Source organism: Zingiber officinale, chromosome 6B (assembly GCF_018446385.1).
Source record: "Zingiber officinale cultivar Zhangliang chromosome 6B, Zo_v1.1, whole genome shotgun sequence".
NCBI lineage: Eukaryota > Viridiplantae > Streptophyta > Magnoliopsida > Zingiberales > Zingiberaceae > Zingiber > Zingiber officinale.
Window position 1 is genome coordinate 31,851,945 of NC_055996.1, and position 26,342 is coordinate 31,878,286.

Sequence of the window (26,342 nt, forward strand, 5' to 3'; positions counted from 1 at the left end):
GTTTTCGGCGACACCTCCTCCTTTCCTAGGGCCAGCGGTCCTCTTCTCCTTGCTTAGGGCCAGTGGCACCTCTTCTCCTTCCTAGGGCCGGCGCCACCTCTTCTCCTTGCTAGGGCCAATGCCACCTCTTCTCCTTGCTAAGGGCCAGCGCCTCTTCTCCTTGCTAGGGCCGGCACCTCCTCTAGATTTCTTTTGTGGGTGGCAGATTGGAAAAGAAGATGAAGAGAAGAAGGTGCCCCATCCTAGCTATTCTCTTGGTGGTTGGCGGTTTGGAAACAATGAAAGGAAGGGTGTTTGTTATCATGGTAGATCGTCACCCACACGACGTCCAAGAAGAGGAGAGGAATACAACAGAAGATCAAGAGGTCTTTAGCTACAAAGGAAAGGTATAACTAGTTCTTTGATTCTGCTACGTAATTAGTTAAGTTTTCGTTATATTGATTTTGAATACCAACATAAGAGGCTAGCAATCTTATACTTCGATCGAGGTGTGCTTTGATCCATCAAGAACTTGCTTGATTGATCAAACACATGTCTGATCGAACATGCCGGTTGCTAGGAAAAGTTCTATACTTGTACAATTTCTGTACAGGGAAATTTAAATAGAACAGAATTCCAGCGCCTTTAAGTGGTATCAGAGCGAGTTTTCTGGCTCTGTTTGGTTGGTTTTCAGTTAAATTATGCACTGCTCATATATAAATTTAGGCCGGATAATAGTAGGATGTGCTAGAAAAATTAACTCTGTGGTTGCAGGCATCCTAGGTCCAACTATTTTGGCTTTTTGTGTTTATGTGTGATTTAAACCCTCGGGCTTGTCGAGGTTGTGATGGTTGTGCATGATTATAATAATTAAATACAACCGGTTGCTGTATTATTTTTTTACATTCTGTTCGATCTAGATTACATGTAAATTCCTTTGTTGAATATAGGATCGATAAATATAAATTTTTATTTCTTTTGTTGCAGCTTGTATCCTTGCTATGAGTGGTGCTATTTTGAGGATCGGAGGCACGGTGAAGAAGGAAGCCACATAGATGTGATGGCTTGATCCATTGGCAGCATATTGGAGGACAACGATGGATGAGGCCATAATAGTTGGAAATTTTATTTTCATATTTATTGCCTTTATATGCTGTTTTTACGTGCTTTGATGCTGGTTTTATGTGTGATGTGATGTGTGTACATGTTAAAATTTCTCGATTTAAATAACTAAGTAGGAGAGGGATTATTTAAATAAATTCCACGGTCTCCATTACTAGTTTGTAAGTGATGCATTCAAACTTGCGCGTTGGCTTTAAGTATCTTCCTTCATATCGGATGAGTTTATTTGTTGATCACTAGATCAAACTTCTTCTATGGATGATTATAGGAAATTATTTAGGTATGTGTGATCTTCTCCATCTGAAGGGGTACAATCCTAATTAATGGACTAAGTATCAAGTAATAGTATATACTTAGGTACATTTAATAGTATCCTCCCCATCGAAGTCACTGCTATTATTTATGTGACCGAAGATGAAGCAACTATTAATTTTATTTGTCACAAAGTTAGGTTGACAAGATAATAAAATTAATGGGTAAAACCTCCTCTTACAAATGTTTAAATTAGTATACATCCACACTATCATGGCATATGAAATTCACGGTGTTTTAAGGTGTTGGTGAATTTAAATTATATTGTTTGAGGAATCAATATTAATTTAAATTCTAAAGTTTTAACCAAATATTTTATTTTGTGATTCTCAAGATTTTAAAATGACTTTCAATCCTCTTATTGTTATTTTAAAAGAAAATAAACTTACTGGTCCAAATTATATTGATTGGAAACGGAACTTGGACATTGTCTTAACTGCTGAAGAATACAAGTTCGTACTTCTTGAGATCTGTCCTAGCGAGCCTGATAAGGATTCTAGTGAAGAGGAAATAGAGAGACATAGGAAATGGGTCAAGGTAGATGAGATGACGTGGTGTTACATTTTAGCTTCTATGTCAAATGTGCTGCAACATCAGCATCAGGTCTTACCCACTACCTATGACGTGATACTCAATCTCAAGGAACTCTTCGGACACCAAAATCAGGTTGCTAGGCAAGAGGCCATGAGAAACTTAATGATGACCACCATGTCTGAGGGGAAACCCGTGAGTGATCATATCCTCAAGATGATGGTGTTGGTTGGTCCTAGGAAGATCGTACCGGTTCCACTGTACAAAATTTTGTATAAGTGTCAAACCTTTCCTAACAACCTATTGTGTTCTTTAGAAATTAAATTCGGAATCGCAAACGGAACTTTACATTATTGATTCCAAATTTAACTTATCTGTTCTTAATGGTTTAGACTTGGATCGCAAACGATGTTTAACATTATTGATCCAAATCCACCTATGTTATAAATTCAATTAAATATTAATTTTAAAAATTGACTTCCAAGTTAAACATGGCGAGCCACTAGGCCTTCTTGGATATGGGAGCAACCACAACTTCCTAGACAAAGTCTTTCAATGAAATCTAATATTTAATTTCCTTATATAACTCTAGGTTTAACCAAAAGGAATAATCGAATCACAAGATCAACAAATAAAAGAAAAGAAACACAACTTTGAATTACAAATCTGAAAATATAGAATCATATGCCTCTTGTGTTTGGAATTCATACAAAGAAAAACTAGCATGATGCGGAAAATAATTACTAGTTATACCTATCTTTGTATGCAACGACCTGTTGATCTTCTACCGTATTCCTCTTCTTATCTCGGACGTCGTGTGGGTGACGATCTACCGAGACGAGAACCACCCAAGCTTCCTTCTCCTTCTTGTGAGTTTCGGCCACCACAAGGATTCCAAGAATAGATGAGGTTCGGCCACACCACCAAGCTCCAAGGGATGCTAGAAACAAAACCTCCTTTCTCTCCTTATTCTCCTAGCAAAATCCGACCACCAACAAGCTCCTTGAAAGTTGATGCCGCCGGCCACCAATGAAGAAGAAAAGGAGGAGAGGAAGAGGATGAGAAAAACCGGCCACCACAAAGAAAATAGAAGAGAGGAAAACTAGAACTCAAATTATGAGGTGAGGCACCTCTACCCTCTCTTTTATATTTCATGGTCTTGGCAAATAAGGAAAGTTTTATAAAAACTTCCTTATTCTCTTAGCTAATGAAAGGAAAGTTTAAAATAAAATTTCCCTTTCAAACTTAATGTGGCCGGCCACCTCTCAATCATCCAAGCAAGGAAAGTTTTAAACACAAGATTAAAAACTTCCTTATTTGTTTCCAGAAATAAAGATTTCTCTATTAATTTTCCCTTCATGGTTGGTAATAAAAGGAATTAAAATCTCTCTATTAAAACATGTGGATGATTTCCAAAAAGGAAAGTTTTCTCTAAAATTAAAATCTTTTTTCAATCTACAAATAAGGAATGATATCTAATCCTTCTCTTAATCTTTTGTAGAAAACTATAAAAGGAATGATTTATAATTTTTAAAACTCTCTTTTAAATCATGAACATGGTTACAAAAAAGGAAAATTTTATCAAAAATTAAAATCTTCCTTTTATCTACAAATAAGGAAAGATTTTTAACCTTTCTCTTAATCCTTTGTAGAAAGCTATAAAAGGAAAGATTTAAATTTTAAACTCTCTCTTTTAAAACCATGATATTCACATAAGAAAAGATTTTTTTTAAAAAAAATAAAATCCTTTTAAATTTCTTGTAGCCGACCCACATAGCTTGAGTTCAAGCTAGGGCCAGCCACACTTCATCCCATCCAAGCTTTTATGTGGCCGACCCTTGCTTGGGCTCCAAGCATGGCTTGGCTGACCACCTAGGATGGGTAAGAAAGTGGGTATAACACATTATAATTAAGAGGTTACGATAGGGACCGAGAGGAGGAATTTGTTTTGGTCTCCCGATGAAATTAAGATTCCCGTGTTCGCCCCGAACACCCAACTTAATTTCATCAATAATAATTCATACCACTAAAGAATTATTATTGAATTACCGCACCAATCCCAAATTACATTTTGGGCTCCTTCTTATTATGAGTGTGTTAGTCTCCCTGTGTTTAAGATGTCGAATGTCCACTAATTAAATGAGTTACTAACAACTCACTTTAATTAATATCTTAGTCCAAGAGTAGTATCATGTAATGCCCGCCCTCCCTGCTACCCTAAGGGACGGGGCTACGATACTCTACGTATAAATTTTTCTTTTTAAAACAGCGGAAGACTTAAAATAATTTTCATAGTTTTAATAAAAGTTTTCTTTTAAATTTCTTTTGAACTATACTATCACATGGCATCAAAATCATAACATCAAATCCAGTGGAACCATAATGTCAAGCCACACATGTTTAGGTATCACAAGTCATAAAATACCAATGCATAGTTCTTTAAAGAAACTTTAAGCAGGTTCTTATTTATTTGGTTGCCTAGCCACTGCCACACACATCTTCGTTGCCCCTCCTGCTGCTCCTCTAACTCATCCAGCTTTTCCCTTTATCTGTGGTACAAGGAAAGTAAGCTGTGAGCACTCATGGCTCAGTAAGTTCCTTTCCTACTCACTAAAGCCAAAAATCAGCACATAATCAAGAATGCATCAACAAGTCATAATCTCAACTAATCATGGCATAACATAGCATTCTATTCAAGCATATCATGCATCATAATATAATCACAACTAGTCATAGCATATCAAGCATCACCATGACCGAAACATATACATAGTGCATTGCATAAAACATAGCTAGACATGGCATAACAAACAAGTATCATGGTATATCAAAGCATGGCCGAAACATGCATATCAAAGCATCATACTATGGCCGAAACATGTACATCAAGGCATCATCATATCTATGGCCGAAATCTATATATCAAGCATCAACAAATCCATGGCCGAAACATGTCTATAAGGTATAGCATGAACATAACATAATCATACCTTATCATGGCATATCATAATCAAGAGCATAGCATGAAACATAGCATAATGATAAGGTGTATGCAATATGATTTTGGAAAACATGTATCCGAAAAACATGTGTATGTCTCATGATCTTTAAAACCATTTTCTTTTACATATATACTTGAAAGTAATCTCAACATAAGGGGGGATCCCGGCTATGTACCACTTACATATTGCGCGCAACCTTGTAGGTCCAAGGTAGCAAGTCTCGAACCCTACGAGGCAAACATACTAGGCCCTTAGTCCTAGGGGCACTTAGGAGCCCATCCCTAACGAGGTCCTTAGTCCCCGGGGCGCTTATGGAGCCCACCCTTGGTACAAGCCTCTCACAAAGAAAGTAAAGTACATGTCATACATATCATGTATCATAAAAGCATGCATCACTTAGGCACACATCATATCATAAAAGTATGCATCACTTAGGCATACATCATGTCATAAAAGTATGCATCACTTAGGCATACATCACATCATAAAAGTATGCATCACTTAGGCATACATCACTTCATAAAAGTATGCATCACTTAGGCATACATCACTTCATAAAAGTATGCATCACTTAGGCATACATTACAGCATCAAATCATGCATTTTTAACCACATATCATAACATAAAGCATGCATTCTTTTAAACACTTAGCATATCATCAAAGCATGCATATATTAACCACATATCACATTCTAAAGCATGCACATTTTTAAGCACTTAACATATCATCAAAGCATGCATATATTAACCACATATCACATTTTAAAGCATGCACATTTTTAAGCACTTAACATATCATCAAGCATGCATATATTAACCACATATCACATTTTAAAGCATGCACATTTTTAGGCACTTAACATATCATCAAGCATGCATATATTAACCACATATCACATTTTAAAGCATGCACATTTTTAAGCACTTAACATATCATCAAGCATGCATATATTAACCACATATCACATTTAAAAGCATGCACATTTTTAAGCACTTAACATATCATCAAGGCATGCATATATTAACCACATATCACATTTTAAAGCATGTACATTTTTAAGCACTTAACATATCATGAAAGCATGCATATCTCATATCATAAGTCATAAATCACAAGCATACATATTAAGCATAAAGGTGTATCTTGTGAATATCCTATCATAGGAAACATGGTACCATATTTATCTTGGTTTTAAGCTTCCTAAACCCTTGTGGCCGAAACCCCTTTAGAGCTCAATTTAGGTTAAACACAACATCCAAGCATGTGGCACCTAAGTTATCATCATAACATTTTCATAGGAAGCATTATAACCATGATTAACTTAATTTCTAAGTTCCTCAAGTCCCTAATTTCATATGGCCGAAACCTTAAGGTGTGAAACAAGGTTCCATATGACATAAAAGCATGGACAACTTTAAATCATATTTATAACATTTTTTTTCCAAGGAACAAGGTAAACACATTTGACACATTTGAATTAGTTCCTAAGTTCATTAAGCCCTTAACATATGTCATGGCCGAAATTTAACAAGTTCTCATTAGGGCTACAAACAAGCATACAAGCATGTGAACTTGGACTAACATTATGTATAACTTCATACAAGGCATCATACAATAGTTATGGCCGAAACATACCCTAGCATCATTTTAGGTCATAAAATAACATATAGCAATTGAACCTTGGCTTTCTACTTATCATATTTCATGTAGAGTGACATGAGCATATTTAATTTAAGTCCTAGGGTTTCTCGGGCATCTAAACCTTCATGACCGAAACATTCAAGGGTTCATTTAGGTCATGGAAAAATCATACAAGCATGTGAAACAATCAACACATTATCCTATTTTCATAAGAAGTACTTTTAACACATTTGGTTTCATTTCTAAGGCCTCTAGGTCTTTTTAACCCTACTTGGCCGAAACTCACAGAATATAAACTTGTTTCAAATAGCCTAAAAGAATGAGAATTTATACAAGTTTCATAGCATGTATAAGGACAAGCATAATGAGTATACATATGAATTGTGTCTTAGGCTTTCTAGGTTTCTTTTTCTCTTTTTCTTTTATTTTCTTCTCATGGCCAAAATCTACCATTCTTTAGCTAGGTTCTTAAGTGGCCTAAAGCATGAAAAACCTAAGTAAGTTTCATGGCAAAAGTTACTAAGAAACATATATACAAATTGGTTCATGAATAAGCTAGGACCCCTTGTGGTCATACATGTTATATGTCATGCAACTAATTTTTCTACACCCTAATTAAGCATGAGGGCATTAAAAAACTTTCATATCTAAATAGTACAGAGGTCTTGAGCATATTAAAATTTTGTTTAAGCTTTTCTAAGCTATCCATCTCATCATGGCCGAAAAACCCTAAGAAGGAGTTCATGAAATTCTAGCAATATTCAAGCATACAAATCCTTTAAGATCTTTGTATTCTATCTCATGAGCATGGTTATTTAAATTTAAAGGTATTCCTAACCCTAAACCATTTCTTGGCCGAAACATATAAGAGGTTTTCTTTTAGATTCAAATATCTTTTAAGCAAGAAAACTAATACAAGATCCTTAATATTTCATAGGGAGAATCTTGTACTAATTTGGTAGAACAATAATTTCCCTAGCCTCCTTAAAATATTTTTGGCCAAAATTCTAGGGTTAAGTACCCCACTGATCAAGTATCATATAGGTATAAAAACATGAAGAAAAACCCTTCTACATAGCATAGAAAATCTATCATGAAATGAAGACTAGTTTTAAACATCACTAGATTTTGAAAGCTCTTCTTGGCCGAATTTTCTTAAACTTGTTTCTAGGTTTTAAAATCTTCATAAAATCCAAAAAAGCACATAAAAGCCTTGTACCACAGGTGAGGGGAAGCTTACATCCTTTTCGCTTGTGGATCTAAGGTATGGAGAAGAAGAAGTAGTCTCTTCTTCTAGTTCCTTTCCCTTGATTCCCTTGCTAAGTCCTCCTTGTATCTTAGGTTTTCTTAGGGAAAAATTTGGCTTTGGGGCTGAAGATGGAGGAGAGGGGACTGTGGTGTTCTCGGTGAGGGAGAGGATGAATGAGAGAAAATGAGAGAAAAATAGTTTTCTCTTTTCTTGCTCCCTTTTATGTTAAGGGGGAAGAGGTAGCAAACTTAGTTTTTGCTTTCCTTCTCCCTTAGCCCTTTTTCCTATTTTATTTTTATTTTTATTTGTTTATTTATCCTCATCATTCATGGTGAAATAAGGGGGAATGAATCCCCTTAATCCCTCTTTAAACATTTCGGCAAAATCAAAGAGGAAGAGGGAGAGGAAGGGAGGAAGGCAAGTTGCCTTTCTCTTGCTCTTTTCTTATTTTCTTTTGGTTAGATTTTACTCTTACCTTTATCATAAGTTTCCCTCCTTTGCTATCAATATCTTCTCTCTATCCCAATTGGTTTCTACTAATTTATTCTATGAATTATCATATAAGAGGTTCAAGGTTCAATCCTTGACCTCTCCCTATTTTTATTTCTTTTTATTTCCTTTTTGGTTCAACTCACTTCCTATTATTTTCTAAGGCAAAATCCCACATTCATATATTTATCCTACAAGCTTAGTGGGTATTACATATCACTCAACCTTATCATCATGTCGGACTAAGTCCACCTGCAGGGTTTAACATGACAATCCTTGTGAGCTCCTCTTGGGGACATTATCAACCTAGATTACTAGGACACAGTTTCCTTCTATGATCAACAACACACATTATAAGTAATATCATTTCCCAACTTATCGGGCCTATTGATTTATCGAGCTAAATCTCACCCTTTGATAAGTCAAAGAAATAAATACTAAATATATGTGCTTGTTATTATATTAGGATTAAGGGCACACACTTCCATAATAACTAAGGTCTTATTCTTTTATTAAGTCAGTATAAAAAGAACTTTCCTTAAATGGTCATGCTCAATACACTCAGAGTGTACTACTATAATTTATTAGTTAAGACAAACTAATACCTAATTACACTACGACTATTCCAATGGTTTGTTCCTTTCCATCTTAGTCGTGAGCTACTGTTTATAATTTATAAAGAATTGATAACATGATCTTCTGTGTGTGACACCACACACCATGTTATCTACAATATAAATTAATTGAACAACTACACTTAGTATATAAATATAGGTATTTGACCAATGTGATTCTTAAATGTTTATACAAAAAGCTAGACTTTTAATATGCACTCTAACAGATGGCTCATTTGACTGAGATGGAAGTCCTTAGAGCTAAATTCGATGGGGAAACCCAGGTCGATATCATTCTCCAAACGTTGCCCAAGAGTTTTGAGCAGTTCCGCCTGAACTACAAAATGAACAAGAGCATTTATTCGTTGGCAGAACTTCTGATAGAACTCCATGCAGTAGAAGGGTTATTTCATCAAAGTTTCTAAGTTCACATTGCTGAAAACGTTTCTGCCTCTAATCCGAAAGGTGGGAAGAAGAAGAAACAAGTTGGTTCGGAAAAGAAAGTGATTCGACCTCAAGGGACTGAACCGCAGGCAGGTGTGAAGAAGCTGAAACGCAAGTGCTTCACATGCAAGTAGTTTGAACATTAGAAGGTGGACTGCCCTCGCGGAAAGGAGAATAATAAAGGTATATCTTTTTCATTAGTTATTGAAACATGTTTAGCGGTGTTATCTACCGATACCTGGTGTATAGATACGGGAGCCACTGATCATGTTTGCAATTCATTGCAGGAGTTCCAGGAAACCAAATGACTACATGAAGGGGAGATCACCGTCCACATGGGCAATGCTACGAGAGTGGCGGCTGTTGTAGTGGGAGATGTTTATTTATCTTTTGATAGGAATAAAACTTTGATTTTGAAAAATTATCTTTACATACCATATTTTAGAAAGAACTTGATTTCAATTTCTAAATTATTTATGGATAGATATTCTGTTTCTTTTAATGACAAAGTGGTTGCCAAGATAAATAGGGTGATTATCTGTTCTGGTGCATTTGTTGGCAATTTGTATACTGATCTTAATCCAATAACTCCCATGATGAAACAAATGGAAATTAATAACACATCATCTAATTCTAATAAGAGAAAGCAACCTTCGAAAATGAACCATTCATATCTTTGGCATCTAAGGTTGGGTCATATTAACTTGAATAGGATTCAAAGATTAATAGTCAATGGACCTTTGGGTTCATTGGTAGTAGAAAACTTTTCGACCTGCAAGTCTTGCTTGAAAGGAAAAATGGCCAAGAGGCCTTTTAAGGCAAAGGGGTATAGAGCCAAAGAAGTGTTGGAATTGGTTCATTCTGATTTGTGTGGGCCTTTGACTATCCAGGCAAGAGGTGGTTTCAAATATTTTGTATCTTTTATAGATGACTATTCAAGATATGAGTATATTTACTTGATGCGCCGTAAGTCTGAGTGCTTTGATAAGTTCAAAGAGTACAAGACTGATGTGGAGAAACGTCATGGTAAAAGTATCAAGATACTACAGTCTGATCATAGTGGAGAGTATCACTTAGGAGAGTTTAGGAGTTATCAGAGGTCAGGATTCAATCCCAATTGTCTACACCTGGTACACCCCAATAGAATGGTGTGGTGGAACAAAGGAATAGGACTCTTATGGAAATGGTTAGATCAATAATGAGTTATTCAAAATTACCAAATTCGTTTTGGGGATACGCTCTGGAAACGGTGGCATACATTCTGAACTTGGTACCTTCTAAGTCAGTACCCTCTACTCCCATAGAATTATAGAATGGGCGTAAGCCTAGTTAGAAATACATTCAGATTTGGGGTAGTCTAGCACATGTGCTGAAGGGAGACGCTGATAAGTTGGAATCACGTATAGAAGTTCGCTTGTTCATGGGATATCCTAGAACAACGAAAGGTGGTTTGTTTTATAGTTCTAAAGATCAAAAGGTCATTGTTAGCACCAATACTTGATTTTTAGAAGAGAACTATGTAATGAACCAAAAGCCCATGAGTAAAATTGTTTTTGAGGGAATAAGAGAGGACACTTCTACTTTAGTACCAACGGTACAAGATGAGATGCCACAAGTAACTACAATACATGTCACAAATGATGCACAATTACAAGTGTGTCTCGTCGTAGTGGGAGGGTTATTAGACAACCTGATAGATTTATGTTTTTGGGAGAGTCTTCGGACTTGATCCCTAATGAACATGAAGCTGATCTCTGGACATATGATGAAGCACTCCAAGATAAAGATGCAGCATCTTAGCAAAGTGCAATGAACTTTGAAATAGAATCTATGCATTCTAATCAGGCCTGGGAGCTTGTAGAACAACCAAATGGTGTAAAAACCATTGGATGTAATTGGGTCTACAAAAGGAAAAGAGGAATAGATGGGAAGGTGGAAACCTTTAAAGCGAGGCTTGTTGCGAAGGGGTATACTCAGAAAGAGGAAATCGATTATGAGGAAACTTTTTCGTCGGTAGTCATGCTTAAGTCTATCTAGATTCTATTATCTATTGCTGCGCATATGGATTATGAGGTTTGGCAAATGGATATCAAGACAACTTTCCTTAATGAAAGTCTTGAAGAAAATATCTATATAAAGCAACTAGAGGGATTCATTGTGAAGGGCAAAAAGCATCTTGTATATAAGCTCAATTGGTCCATTTATGGACTGAAGCAAGCTATGAGATCTTGGAACATCTAGTTTGATGAAGTGATCCAGTCTCATGGATTCATTCAGTGTCTGGATGAGTCTTGTGTATACAAGAAAAGTGACGAAAACATGGTGGTATTTCTTGTACTATACGTAGATGACATTTTGCTCATTGGCAACAATGTCAAAGTGTTGTCAGACGTAAGGGTATGGATGTCCAAGCTGTTTGATATGAAGGACATGGGAGAATGTGGACATATTCTTGGTATCAACGTAATAAGGGATTGTAAGAAAAGGATGTTGTGCTTATCCCAAGCTTTATACATCGTTACTATCCTAGCTCATTTTAGCATGCAAAACTCCAAGAAAGGTTTTCTAACTTTTTGGCATGGAGTACCATTATCTAAAGAGCTATGCCCTAAGACACCAAAGGAGATAGAGGAGATGAAGACAGTTCTTTATACTTCGGCTGTAGGAATCTTAATGTATGCGATGCTATGTACAAGACCGGATATTTATTTTGTTGTGGCCATGGTTAGCAGATATCAAAGTAACCCAGGATAGGGACATTGGACTGCTGTAAAGCATATATTAAGGTACCTAAAAAGTACTAGAGATTAAATGCTAATTTACCAGACAGATGATTTGCTTCCTGTGGGTTACACGGATTCGGACTTCCAATCAAATAAGGATAGTAGTAAATCAACCTCAGGGTATGTGTTTAGTTTGAGAGGTGGAGCCATAGCATGGAGGAGTGTTAAGCTGAAATGTGTTTCAGACTCCACCATGGAAGCTGAGTATGTGGCAGCCTCTAAGGCAGCTAAAGAAGTTGTATGGCTTAGAAACTTCTTGTTGGACTTAGATGTGATTCCTAGTTTACCCAAAATTATCACAATTTATTGTGACAATAGTGGTGCAGTAGCAAACTCGAAGGAACCACGAGCCCATAAGGCAAGTAAACACATTGAGCGAAAGTACCAACTGATATGAGACATTGTAAAGCGAGAAGAGGTTGTTGTCGTCAATATCACATCAGCAGATAACCTGGCAGATCCTTCACTAAGGCCCTTCTGGCGAGAGCCTTTGATAGGCATGTTGAGGGGATAAGAATCAGATGTATGGCAGCATAGTCTTTTAGTATAAGTGGGAGATTGTTGGGATGTATACTATAAGCCTAGCTTTTGTATGAACATCTGTTTTAAAATATTTTGAAATGAGAATCACATTGGTCAAAAGTTTGCATTTTATATTTATATATATGTCAATGCAGTTGTCCATTTAATTTATATTGTAGATAACATGGTGTGTGGTGCCACACAGAAGATCATGTTATCGGTTCCATATAAATTATAAATAGTAGCTCACAACCAAGATGGATTGAGACAAACCATTGGAATGGTTGTAGTGTAATTTGGTATTATTCTATCTTGACAATAAAATTACACTAGTATACTATTGTGTATTGAGCAGGACCGTTTGAGCTTATTTGATTTGTACTGACTATATAAAAGAACAGAACCTCAGTTATTATAAATGTGTATCCTCTTAATCCCTATGTAATAACAAGCACATATACTTAGTATTTATTTCTTTAACTTATCAATGGGTGAGATTTATTCGTTAAATCGATAGACCCGATGAGTTGGGAGATAGTACTATTTATATATTGTGTTGTTGATTATAGAAGGAATCTGTGTCCTAATTATTTAGGCAGATGATGTACCCTTGAGGAGCTCATAAGGATTATCATATAAACCCTGCATGTGGACTTAGTCTGCCATGATAATCAAGTTGAGTGATTCTACTCTTGAAATCAAATGTTAATTAATTAAGTTGTCAGTAACTCATTTAATTAACGGACATAGGATATCTTAAACATAGGGAGATTAACGCACTCATGATAAGAAGGAGCCTATATTGTAATATGGGATTGGTGCGGTAGTTCAATAATAACCCTTTGGTGGTAGGGTTATTATTGATGGACTTGAGTTAGGTGTTCAGGCTGAACACAGGATGCCTAAGCCCATCAAGAGGCCTAAACCAATTCCTCTTCTAGGTCCATGTTGTAGCCTCTATATAAAGCATCACATCCACCCATCCAAGTAGTTGTTAGTTTGGTTTTCGGTGCCACCTCCTCCTTTCCTAGGGTCGGCGGTCCTCTTCTCCTTGCTTAAGGCTGGCGGTCCTCTTCTCCTTGCTTAGGGCCGGCGCCACCTCTTCTCCTTGCTAGGGGCTGGCGCCACCTCTTCTCCTTGCTAGGGGCTGGCGCCTCTTCTCCTTGCTAGGGCCGGCGCCTCCTCTAGCTTTCTTTTGTGGGTGGCAGATTGGAAAAGAAGAAGAACAGAAGAAGGTGCCCCATCCTTGCTATTCTCTTGGTGGTCAGCGGTTTGCAAACAACGAAAGGAAGGGTGTTTGTTATCTTGGTAGATCGTCACCCACACGACATCCAAGAAGAGGAGAGGAATACAATAGAAGATCAAGAGGTCTTTAGCTACAAAGGAAAGGTACAACTAGTTCTTTGATTTCGATGCGTAATTAGTTTTTTTTTTTGTATCGATTTTGAATGCCAACACAAGAGGCCAGCGATCTTGTACTTCGATTGAGGTGTGCTTTGATCCATCAAGAACTTGCTTGATTGATCAATCACATGTTTGATCGAACATTCGGGTTGCTAGGAAAAGTTTTGTACTTGTACAATTTTTGTACAGGAAAATTTAAACAGAACAGAATTCCAGCGCCTTCTCATCTTTGATGTGCCTTTCCCCTTGGCAATTGTAGCATCAGATCTTTCTTGTACTCCGAAGGTGCTTCTTTTCTTGTGACTTATCATATTTATTAGATTTAATGTATTTATTAAATTTTCTTACCATTAGAGCCACTTCGTCTCCATCCATTGACTCGTTAGAGTCTGGATCGTCCATTTTTGCCTTTAGGGTAATGTTCTGCTTTGGTCCTTTTCTTTGTCCTACACATCAAGATTTGTGTAATTTGAAAGTGGAGAAAAGATTTTCTAAAGTACCCACTTCGAGATCTTTGGAGATATAGCAGGAGTCAACTATGGATGCTCATTCCTATGTTCTTGGGAACGCATTTAAAGTATACCTTAGCATGTTCCGATTGGTTACTATTTCTCCGAGGTTTGTTAGGCTAGTGATTAGCTCCTTGATTCTTCTATATAGTTGAGCAATTGATTCACCTTCTTCCATTCGGAGATTGTTGAATTGGTTCCGGAGTAGATCTTGTTTGTTGAGTTTGGCTTCGGCCGTACCATCGTGTAGTTCCAGAAACTTCTCCCAAAGTTTCTTTGCTGATTCATAGATGCCAATTTTATTGACTTCTTGTGGAGGTTGCACGCTCAGTTGATGGAATTCGGCTTGTCCATTTGCCACAAAATATGCTTGCTCCTTTTTGGTCCATTGATATTCCTCTTTGTCTTTTGATGCTACAAATCCATATTTTAATATTAACAATAAATCAAAATTGATTTTAAAAAATACCTCCATGCGTTTCTTCCAAGACACAAATTCTCCCTCAAATTTTAGCGGGTAGATTGTCGGTTCGACCATCGTTTCGGTGATTCAGTTGGTGGTTAGTCCTTCTAAGGTAGTTGGGATCTAATACCACTTGTTAGGACCCTTGGTGGCAGGCTTGAGGGAGTGAATTGGTTGAAAAAAATAATACCTTTCCTGTTCTTTTCAACTCTAATTAAAAGCAACAATAATGATAAATTAAAATAGTGACTAGAAAGAAGAGGCACAAGTTTTAGTTGGTTACAACCTAGATAGTTGTTAATCCAAGGAAAGTGAAGGCGCAATAAAAATTTCCTTCATTAAAGGTGGAGAAGCCTCTTACACTCATTGAAAAGCTCAGACGGTTGATAGGAAATGATTACCAGAGTTGATGTTAATTTCCTAGGTTCAGTGGTCTTTTTATAGCCCCTGGAAAACTTTATCCGATGCTGGAAGGCGCCTCCAATAAGCTGGAAGGCGCCTCCAGCAAGGTAAGTATGGATAAAACCATATCCTCTTGCAATGAAAAAATTTGTCTGGTCAAAAGCGCCTTCCATAGGGTTAGAAGGCACCTTCATATTGTTCATCGAAGGTGCCTTCCATAGTGATAGTACAGAGGCACCTTCAACTCCCTTTAAAGGCGCCTCCAGTAGTATTTCTAGCCTTCCTTTTGCTCTTCTACTGCTGCGATCACCTGGGTGATCGCATCCAACTGGAATAGGGCTCACACGAACCCATTTCTCAGTCTTCTCCTAGAGCAAGCTTCAGCTCTAGCTTCTCGTCCCTCAGAACATCGTGCACGTCCTTCTCGTCCACCGGTGTACTCTTCCATATCACCACATCCATCGGATGCACTAAGCCTATCGGCACCCTTCCCATGTCATCCTTCTCGCTAGATGCATCTTCTGCTCGACTTTTTGTATTCCTAAACTCCTGCACACTTAGATACAAGGATCAAATATAACAGGATCTAACTTAACCTGGTTGATCACATCAAATCTACCACTGGGTTCCAACATGTATTAGGTATAGATTAGTTTTTTATCATATTTATAGTAGATAACTCTGAAAATATTCATGCAATAGAACTACACTAGTACTTGTGTTTCTGTGCTGATTTCTCAAACTACATTTCAGTTACTAGATGAGGCTCAAATCATGTCAACTCACTTGAAAAAAATAAAATATCCCTACATTTGCATTCATGTGCATTTTCATTCAAGTGTTGCACCTTGCAATCACGTAAAGAAAAAAAATTATGAAAAATGGAAAAAAAATAAATAAGGGATATAAAAAAATAGTTGTCGTGAGTGGAAATTAGCAAGTTCCCCCTTTGAGACTGAGTTAGGTTACGAGAGAAATAACTGCTATATTTCTCTTGATATCGAGCACACCTTTGAGACCCTGGGTAAATTGAGAAGGATGAATCATGCATGTGGTAGGTAAGTGTCTATCATTGAAAGTATAAAGAAAATGATCCTATGACAACTTGACAAGGCTTAGCTTAGAGATTGAAACTTAAAAAATTTAGGTCACTTATTACACTAAGCATAGAGAACTATTTCCTAGGCCATATTCAAACTATTTTTATATCTTGCTCACCAATAAAATCATTTGATAAGATTAGACTGATTCGCTAGAGATTATGATTCATTATTTAACCATATGAGTTTAGATGCAGTTTTTGCTTGAGGTCAACCAAATGTTTAAGTCTGGAGTGTGATGTGCATAGATTATATATATTTTTATGTATTCTTTAACACACATCTACTTTTATTTCATGTATATAATATACGTTTATTCTAACTTATTTTATTATTATGTCATTCTTCCATTCTATTTGTTCAGAAATTTTCTCTTTACTAGTTTTGTAACGCTCGCCCTCCCAGCTACTAAAAGGGATGGGGCTACTTACTTACTTAACTATTCCAGGATACACATGCATATTTAAAATTTCTTTTTAGTAACATAAAGCAGCGGAAATTTCATGAAGTTATACTGGAATGTAGCATAATACACTGGGTTCATGTCAGACATAACAAAAATAACATAGCAGGTCTTTATTTGTCTTAGCCGAGCCACTGCCACACACATCTCCTTGCCTCTCCTGCAGCTCCCTTAGATCATCCATTCCTTGCCTTCACCTGTGGTACAAGGAAAGTAAGATATGAGCACACATGCTCAGTAAGATCCTTTCCTACTCACAAAAACCATATCTCATAGCATAGTCATATAAGCATACAATCAATGGAGACATAATCATTTAACATTATATCATGTGAACATAACCTCCTATCATATCATATCATCAAGAAACATCATACACTAACATGTCATAAATAAAGGAATCATGTAGTGTGAATCATAGAAGCATAACATATCATCAGGTCGTATGAATCCTAAACAAAACATCTCATACATCATGTCCTATAAGTCATAAGAGTATGGCATAACATCATGTCATATAATTCATAAAAATGAAACATATCATATCATGAATGGGTGTATCATGCAGAATGTCTTTTTTAAAACATAAGTCATGTCAAGTGCAATATGTTTTTAAACATATCTTTTTAATACTTAAACATAATATCATCATCATGAGGGCCCGGCTTGTACCACATACATACATAAATGCACGCAATCCCTAGGACAGGGTAGCTAGCCCCGAACCTACTAGGGATCTAGACCCGTTCATAGTCCGTCGGCCTAGGGGCGTACTAAGGAGCCCATCCCTTTTTACTAGACCCGTTCATAGTCCGTCGTCTTAGGGGCGCTTATGGAGCTCACCCTTGGTACAAGCCATACAAAGTAAAATACATGTCATGCATATCATATCATCATAACTGTCATATCATATCAACATAAATGTCATGTTCTTGTCTTAACATGAAGAGTGCTCTTAATCCCAACTTAAGGGAAGCAACTCTTAGCCATTTTCTTATCATATCATAAGGCATGCATACTTGGGCACATAGCCATCATAAAAATCATTTTCATGCCTGGTTCATAAGCTTACATAAATGAGCATGCAATATAATTGAAATCATACATACTTGATACCAACATAGCCATCATAGGAATCATTTCATGCATGGTTCATAAGCACACATAAATAGGCATGTTACTTGTCTTATCAAAAAGCATGCATACCTAAGCATAAAACACATCATAAAAGTCATCATCATGCATGGTTCATAAGCATACTTAAATGAGCATATAATGCATCATAGAAACATAATCATACATGGAAAAAACATTTACTAGCATCTCCTAATTCATATACTAGTAGGTGAGACACTTAGAAAAAAAAAATCATAATTGGGTATCTAACCCTAATTCCATATAGTGGCTGAAAGTCGCCATGCTTGGTTCTAGATTACAACATCATATAAGCTTGTGAACCTTAGATGAATTTCAGATCATAAACTATAAAATATCATGAACATAAGAGGTTTAGGTTCTAAGCTCCCTAAGCCTTTTAACTTAGTTGTGGCCGAACCTTTTAAGAACATGAACTAAGTTTTATACAAGCATAAGAATACAAAACTAACTCCATATCATATCATAAGGGGATCCATGAGCTTTCTAAGTTTAAATTTAAACTTCCTTGAACCCTAGAATATAGTCATGGCCGAAAGTTTCATGAAAGGAAAAAGTAAGCTCTAACAACATGCAAGCATGAATATTGAATTTTATTCATATCATATCATGAGAAGATTCATGTGCATGCTAGGCTTTAAATTTAAACTTCTTGGAACCCTAAAATCAATCATGGCCTAAACTTCAAGGAAAGGAAATTAAATTCCAAGCAACATGCAAACATGAATACCTAGCCAAGTTCATATCTCATCATAAAGGAATCTATAAGCATGTTATTTTAGGTTTTGAGCTTCTTGAAACCATAGATCCATCATGGCCGAAACTTCACCATAAAGAAAATAAAATTTCAAGCAACCTACAAACATGAATACTTAATCAAGTTCATATCTTATCATAAAGGAATCTATAAGCAAGTTAACTTAGGTTTTGAGCTTCTTGAAACCCTAGATCCATCATGGTGAAACTTCACAATAAAGGAAATAAAATTCCAAGCAACATACAAACATGAATACTTAGTCAAGTTCATATCTTATCATAAAGGAATCTATAAGCAAGTTAACTTAAATTTTGAGCTTCTTGAAACCCTAGATCCATCATGGCTGAAACTTCACAATAAAGGAAATAAAATTCCAAGCAACATACAAACATGAATATTTAGTCAAGTTCATATCTTATCATAAAGGAATCTATAAGCATGTTAGATTAAGTTTTGAGCTTCTTGAAACCCTAAAATATTCATGGCCGAAACATATAAAGAAGAAGATCATGCTTTAAACAACATCCAACATAAATCTTTAACTAAATTCATATCATAACATAATAAGATCCATGAGCATAGGTTTCTTTCTTTTATTTTTATTTTTAAGCATTCTAACCTCACGGAAATTTCGTAAGTGACTTGTACCACAGGTGAGGGGATACTTATATCCTTGTGTTTGATTTCCTTAGGGAAGTAATCTTGATTGTGGAGCCTTCCTAAAGAGGAGTCCTCCTATGTTTTTGGGTTTGGCAATGGAGGTGGGGAGAAGGTTTGGTCACGGTGAAGAGAAGGAGGGAGAAGGAAGAGGAGAAAATGAAATCTCTTCTTTAATTTCCCCTTTTATTCTTCATGAGAGGAGGAAGGGAAAATGCACTTTTCCTTCTCCTTTCTTTTACTCCTCCTTTAATGAAAAGAGGAAGCAAGAATCCTCTTTTCTTTCGAGAGGAAGAAGGCTAATCTAACTTCTCCTTCTAAATGAAAGAAGCTCTTTTCTTACTCTTAACTATATTGTCACTTTTCTCTCTAACAATAATTTCTCTTGGTCTATTGGTTAACATATACATGTATCTAGTAAGAGATCCAAGGTTCAAACCTTGGTCATCTCTTTTTGGTTCCATTTTTATTATTTTTGCGAATTTACACATAAGGCTTATTTCTATTCATGATAAAAAAATATCTAAAATCTTGCTAAGCACCCTATGGGTGTTACAGTCCCCCATACCTCATAAAAGTTCATCCTCGAACTTAAAATAGTTCCGGGTGCTACGGTGGCCTACGACTTCCGGGTGAGTGCATCAGCCACTTTGTTCGCTTTTCCCGGATGATAAAAGATCTCGCAGTTATAGTCCTTGACTAGCTCAAGCCATCTTCGTTGTCTCATGTCCAGGTCCTTCTGTGTGAAGAAGTATTTCAGACTCTGGTGATCTGTATAAATCTTACACTGTGCTCCATATAGATAATGTCTCCATATCTTAAGAGCAAAGACCATGGCTGCTAGTTCTAAATCGTGTGTGGGATAATTTTTCTCGTGTTCCTTGAGTTGCCTGGAGGCATAGGCAATGACTTTGCCATTCTGCATGAGTACAGCTCCGAGTACTAATTTAGAAGCGTCGTTGTACATATCAAATCCTTCGTTGCCTTCCGGAAGAGTAAGAATTGGAGCACTGGTCAGTCTCCTTTTCAGTTCTGTGAAACTCTTCTCGCAGTCATCTGTCCATTCATACTTCTTATTTTTCCGAGTGAGGGCTATCATCGGTTCTGCGATTCTGGAGAAACCCTCTACAAACTTCCGGTAATAACCTGCTAGTCCGAGGAAACTCCTGATTTCGCTGGCATTCCTTGGCCTATTCCAGTTACTGACGTCTTCAATCTTGATTGGGTCTACCATTACTCCATCCTTAGAGATAACATGACCCAAAAATGATACTTGGTCGAGCCAAAATTCGCATTTGGAGAATTTTGCATACAGTTGCTTTTCTCGAAGAATTTGTAATACTATTTCCAGGTGTTTGGCATGCTCTTCCTGGGTTCTCGAATAAATGAGAATATCATCAATAAAAATGATCACAAATTTGTCGAGATATATTGAGAACACCCGGTTCATCAGGTCCATGAATAGAGCAGGAGCATTTGTCACTCCGAAGGGCATTACTACGAACTCATAATGTCCGTATCTTGTCCGGAAAGTCATTTTTGGTATATCATCTTGTTTCACCTTTACTTGATGATAGCCAGATCTCAAATCAATCTTAGAGAAAACAGTGGCCCCCTTCAACTGGTCGAACAGATCGTCAATCCGTGGTAAGGGATATCTGTTCTTGATTGTAACTTTATTTAGCGCTCGATAATCTATGCACATTCGCATAGACCCATCTTTCTTTTTAACAAACAGTACCGGAGCTCCCCATGGTGAGTGACTAGGGCGGATAAGTCCCTTGTCGAGTAACTCCCGTAGCTGTTTTTGAAGTTCCTCCAATTCAGCCGGCGCCATACGGTAAGGTGCTTTAAAGATCGGCTTTGTACCCGGAATTAATTCGATCTCGAACTCGATTTCTCGGTCAGGTGCTAACCCTGGTAGTTCATCAGGAAATACCTCTGGGTAATGGCATACGACTTTGACATCTTCCGGCTTCAATTCCCCTGCCTGATTTGTATCAACCACATGAGCTAGAAACCCAGTGCATCCATTGTCTAACATCTCCTGTGCCTTTAGAGCTGATAAAAACTTTTTAACTTCTTTCTTGGTTTCCCCAATAAATTTGAAAGTCGGTTCGGCTTCAGGCCGAAAAATTACTTTTCTTTTTCGGCACTCTATTGAAGCCCCGTATTTGCTCAGGAAGTCCATGCCCAGTATAATATCATAATCCTGCATGTCAAGACTATCAGATTATAGTAGAGCTCTCTATCTGTGATTCTGACGGGTGCGGCTCGCAGTATATGGGTGGATGGCATCACATCTCCCGAAGGTAAAGTCGTTAAGAATTTGCAATCCAAGGCTTGGGGTGGCATGTCTATTTTTCCCGTGAAAGGTGTAGAAATAAACGAGTGTGTTGCTCCAGTGTCAAATAGTACAGTAGCATACTGATTGAAAACAAATATCTGACCTGTGACGACCGTAGAAGCATTGGCCACATCCGCCTTGCTGATGGAAAAAATTCTGACATTCGTCGCTACTAGAGGAGCTTCCAGTCTCCCTTGGCTTATCTGCGGGCCTTCTCTCGCAGCTTGCATCAGGTGTAGCTGTGGGGGAGCACCTCTGTTCTGAACTTGCGGAGGGGTAGGTGTCTGGATCTGTGTAGGACAGTTTCTGGCCATATGTCCTTCCATTCCACAGCTGTAGCATCTATTTGTACCTATACGGCATATTCCCGGGTGTTTCTTCCCGCAGGTGGTACACTGAGGAAACGTGAGCTGCTTACTTGCTGGACCAGCCTTGGAATCATTCCATTGCTTCCTCTTGCCACTGTGATTTCCTTTCCAGCTGGTTCGGGTACTTTGAGATTTCTGTCCTCCCGACTGAGTTTGATTCTTGCCCTCATTCATCGCCTTTTGATAGTGTTCCGTGATCAGAGCGCTGCTGATTAATTCTTCGGCGGTCTGCAGTCTATTAACTCCGCCGGCCACGTTCAGGGCTATCTTAGGTCTGAGCATCTTCAGCATAAGTCTGACCCTTTCTCTCTCTGTGCTGAACAACTCTGGGCACATGCGTGCTTGGCGGTTGAATTTCTTAACAGCTTCATTGACCGATAGATCCCCTTGCCGGAACTCGGTGAACTCATCATAGTGTTTATTTGTGACTCGCATATGGAAAAATTCTTCGAAAAATTCCGTCTCGAAGTCTGTCCATGTCATATGATTTATTTGTCTTTTTGCTTTCACTCTATCCCACCACATCCTGGCATCTCCGGTAAGACAGAATGATGCGCATTTGACTTTCTCGTGCTCTAGCCAATCCAGTAACTCCACTATGCTCTCCACAGTTTTGAACCAGGCCTGTGCGTCCCATGGTTCACAGTTACCGGAGAAAGCTTCAGGCTTCAGTCTCTGCCACTGAATCATATATGCCTCCTGACGAACCATTAGAGCTGGGCCTACCGGTAGTGCAGGTGCCGGTGGTACTGGTACAGCTGTAGGTATTACTGGTACTACGTTCTGGTGTACTGGCAGGGTAGCAGGATTCTCCTGTTGATTCAGCAGAGCAGTGATCACCTGCTGCTGTTTCGTAACCTGACGCTGGAGCTCGGTAACTACATGCATCAGATCAGGTGGAGGTGCTGTCTCATCTGCTCTGGTATTACATCTTCTAGCCATCCTTATCTTCATTAATGACAATAGTGCTAGCGTAAGTTATTATCATTTCTAACCAGGCTAACGAAAGGTTACCATCATTACTAACTATTTGTAAGTTTGTTGTGTTATCATCCCTAACCTACCATCATGCAACCTAAACTAAAACTGTGACTTAAAAGAATAAAGTAAGCATGCATACTACTAAAGCATCATAAATAAAATAAATAAATATAAAAATAAATATATACTAAGCATAAGCATCATAGAAGAAATATACTAAGCATAGAAATTATTAAATGGAGCGGCAGAAAGAGACTCCATGTGTGTGCAGTGGGAAGGCTAACTTGGCTCTGATACCAAACTGTAACGCCCGCCCTCCCTGCTACTAAAAGGGACGGGGCTACTTACTTACTTAACTATTCCAGGATAAACATGCATATTTAAAATTTCTTTTTAGTAACATAAAGCAGCGGAAATGTCATGAAGTTATACTGGAATGTAGCATAATACACTGGGTTCATGTCAGACATAACAAAAATAACATAGCAGGTCTTTATTTGTCTTAGCCGAGCCACTGCCACACACATCTCCTTACCTCTCCTGTAGCTCCCTTAGATCATCCATTCCTTGCCTTTATTTGTGGTACAAGGACAGTAAGCTATGAGCACACAGGCTCAGTAAGATCCTTTCCTACTCACAAAAACCATATCTCATAGCATAGTCATATAAGCATACAATCAATGGAGACATAATCATTTAACATTATATCATGTGAACATAGCCTCCTATCATATCATATCATCAAGAGACATCATACTCTAACATGTCATAAATAAAGGAATCATGTAGTGTGAATCATAGAAGCATAACATATCATCAGGTCGTATGAATCCTAAACAAAACATCTCATACATCATGTCCTATAAGTCATAAGAGTATGACATAACATCAGGTCATATAATTCATAAAAACGAAACATATCATATCATGAATGGGTGTATCAAGCAGAATGTCTTTTTTAAAACATATGTCATGTCAAGTGCAAGATGTCTTTAAACATATCTTTTTAATACTTAAACATAATATCATCATCATGAGGGCCCGGCTTTTACCACATACATATATAAATGCGCGCAATCTCTAGGACAGGGTAGCTAGCCCCGAACCTACTAGGGATCTAGACGCGTTCATAGTCCGTCGGCCTAGGGGCGTACTAAGGTGCTCATCCCTTTTTATTAGAACCATTCATAGTCCGTCGGCCTAGGGGCGTACTAAGGTGCTCATCCCTTTTTATTAGAACCATTCATAGTCCGTCGGCCTAGGGGCGCTTATGGAGCCCACCCTTGGTACAAGCCATACAAAGTAAAATACATGTCATGTATATCATATCATCATAACTGTCATATCATATCAACATAAATGTCATGCTCTTATCTTAACATGAAGAGTGCTCTTAATCTCAACTTAAGGGAAGCAACTCTTAGCCATTTTCTTATCATATCATAAGGCATGCATACTTGGGCACATAGCCATCATAAAAATCATTTTCATGCCTGGTTCATAAGCTTACATAAATGAGCATGCAACATAATTGAAATCATACATACTTGATACCAACATAGCCATCATAGGAATCATTTCATGCATGGTTCATAAGCATACATAAATAGGCATGTTACTTGTCTTATCATAAAGTATGCATACCTAAGCATAAAACACATCATAAAAGTCATCATCATGCATGGTTCATAAGCATACTTAAATGAGCATATAATGCATCATAGAAACATAATCATACATGGAAAAAAACATTTACTAGCATCTCCTAATTCATATACTAGTAGGTGAGACACTTAGAAAAAAAAAATCATAATTGGGTATCTAACCCTAATTCCATATAGTGGCCAAAAGTCACCATGCTTGTTTCTTGATTACAATATCATATAAGCTTGTGAACCTTAGATGAATTTCAGATCATAAACTACAAAATATCATGAACATAAGAGGTTTAGGTTCTAAGCTCCCTAAGCCTTTAACTTAGTTGTGGCCGAACCTTTTAAGAACATGAACTAAGTTTTATACAAGCATAAGAATACCAAACTAACTCCATATCATATCATAAGGGGATCCATGAGCTTTCTAAGTTTAAATTTAAACTTCCTTGAACCCTAGAATATAGTCATGGCCGAAAGTTTCATGAAAGGAAAAAGTAAGCTCTAACAACATACAAGCATGAATATTGAATTTCATTCATATCATATCATGAGAAGATTCATGTGCATGCTAGGCTTTAAATTTAAACTTCTTGGAACCTTAAAATCTATCATGGCCGAAACTTCAAGGAAAGGAAATTAAATTTCAAGCAACATGCAAACATGAATACCTAGCCAAGTTCATATCATATCATAAAGAAGTCTATGAGCATGTTACATTAGGTTTTAAGCTTCTTGAAACCCTATACCCTATCATGGCCGAAACTTCAAGGAAAAGAAATAAAACTTCCAAGCAACATACAAACATGAATACTTAGTCAAGTTCATATCTCATCATAAAGGAATCTATAAGCATGTTATTTTAGGTTTTCAGCTTCTTGAAACCCTAGATCCATCATGGCCGAAACTTCACCATAAAGAAAATAAAATTTCAAGCAACTTACAAACGTGAATACTTAATCAAGTTCATATCTTATCATAAAGGAATCTATAAGCAAGTTAACTTAAATTTTGAGCTTCTTGAAACCCTAGATCCATCATGGCCGAAACTTCACAATAAAGGAAATAAAATTCCAAGCAACATACAAACATGAATACTTAGTCAAGTTCATATCTTATCATAAAGGAATCTATAAGCAAGTTAACTTAGGTTTTGAGCTTCTTGAAACCCTAGATCCATCATGGCCGAAACTTCACAATAATGGAAATAAAATTCCAAGCAACATACAAACATGAATACTTAGTCAAGTTCATATCTTATCATAAAGGAATCTATAAGCATGTTAGATTAGGTTTTGAGCTTCATGAAACTCTAAAATATTCATGGCCGAAACATATAAAGAAGAAGATCATGCTTTAAACAACATCCAACATAAATCTTTAACTAAATTCAT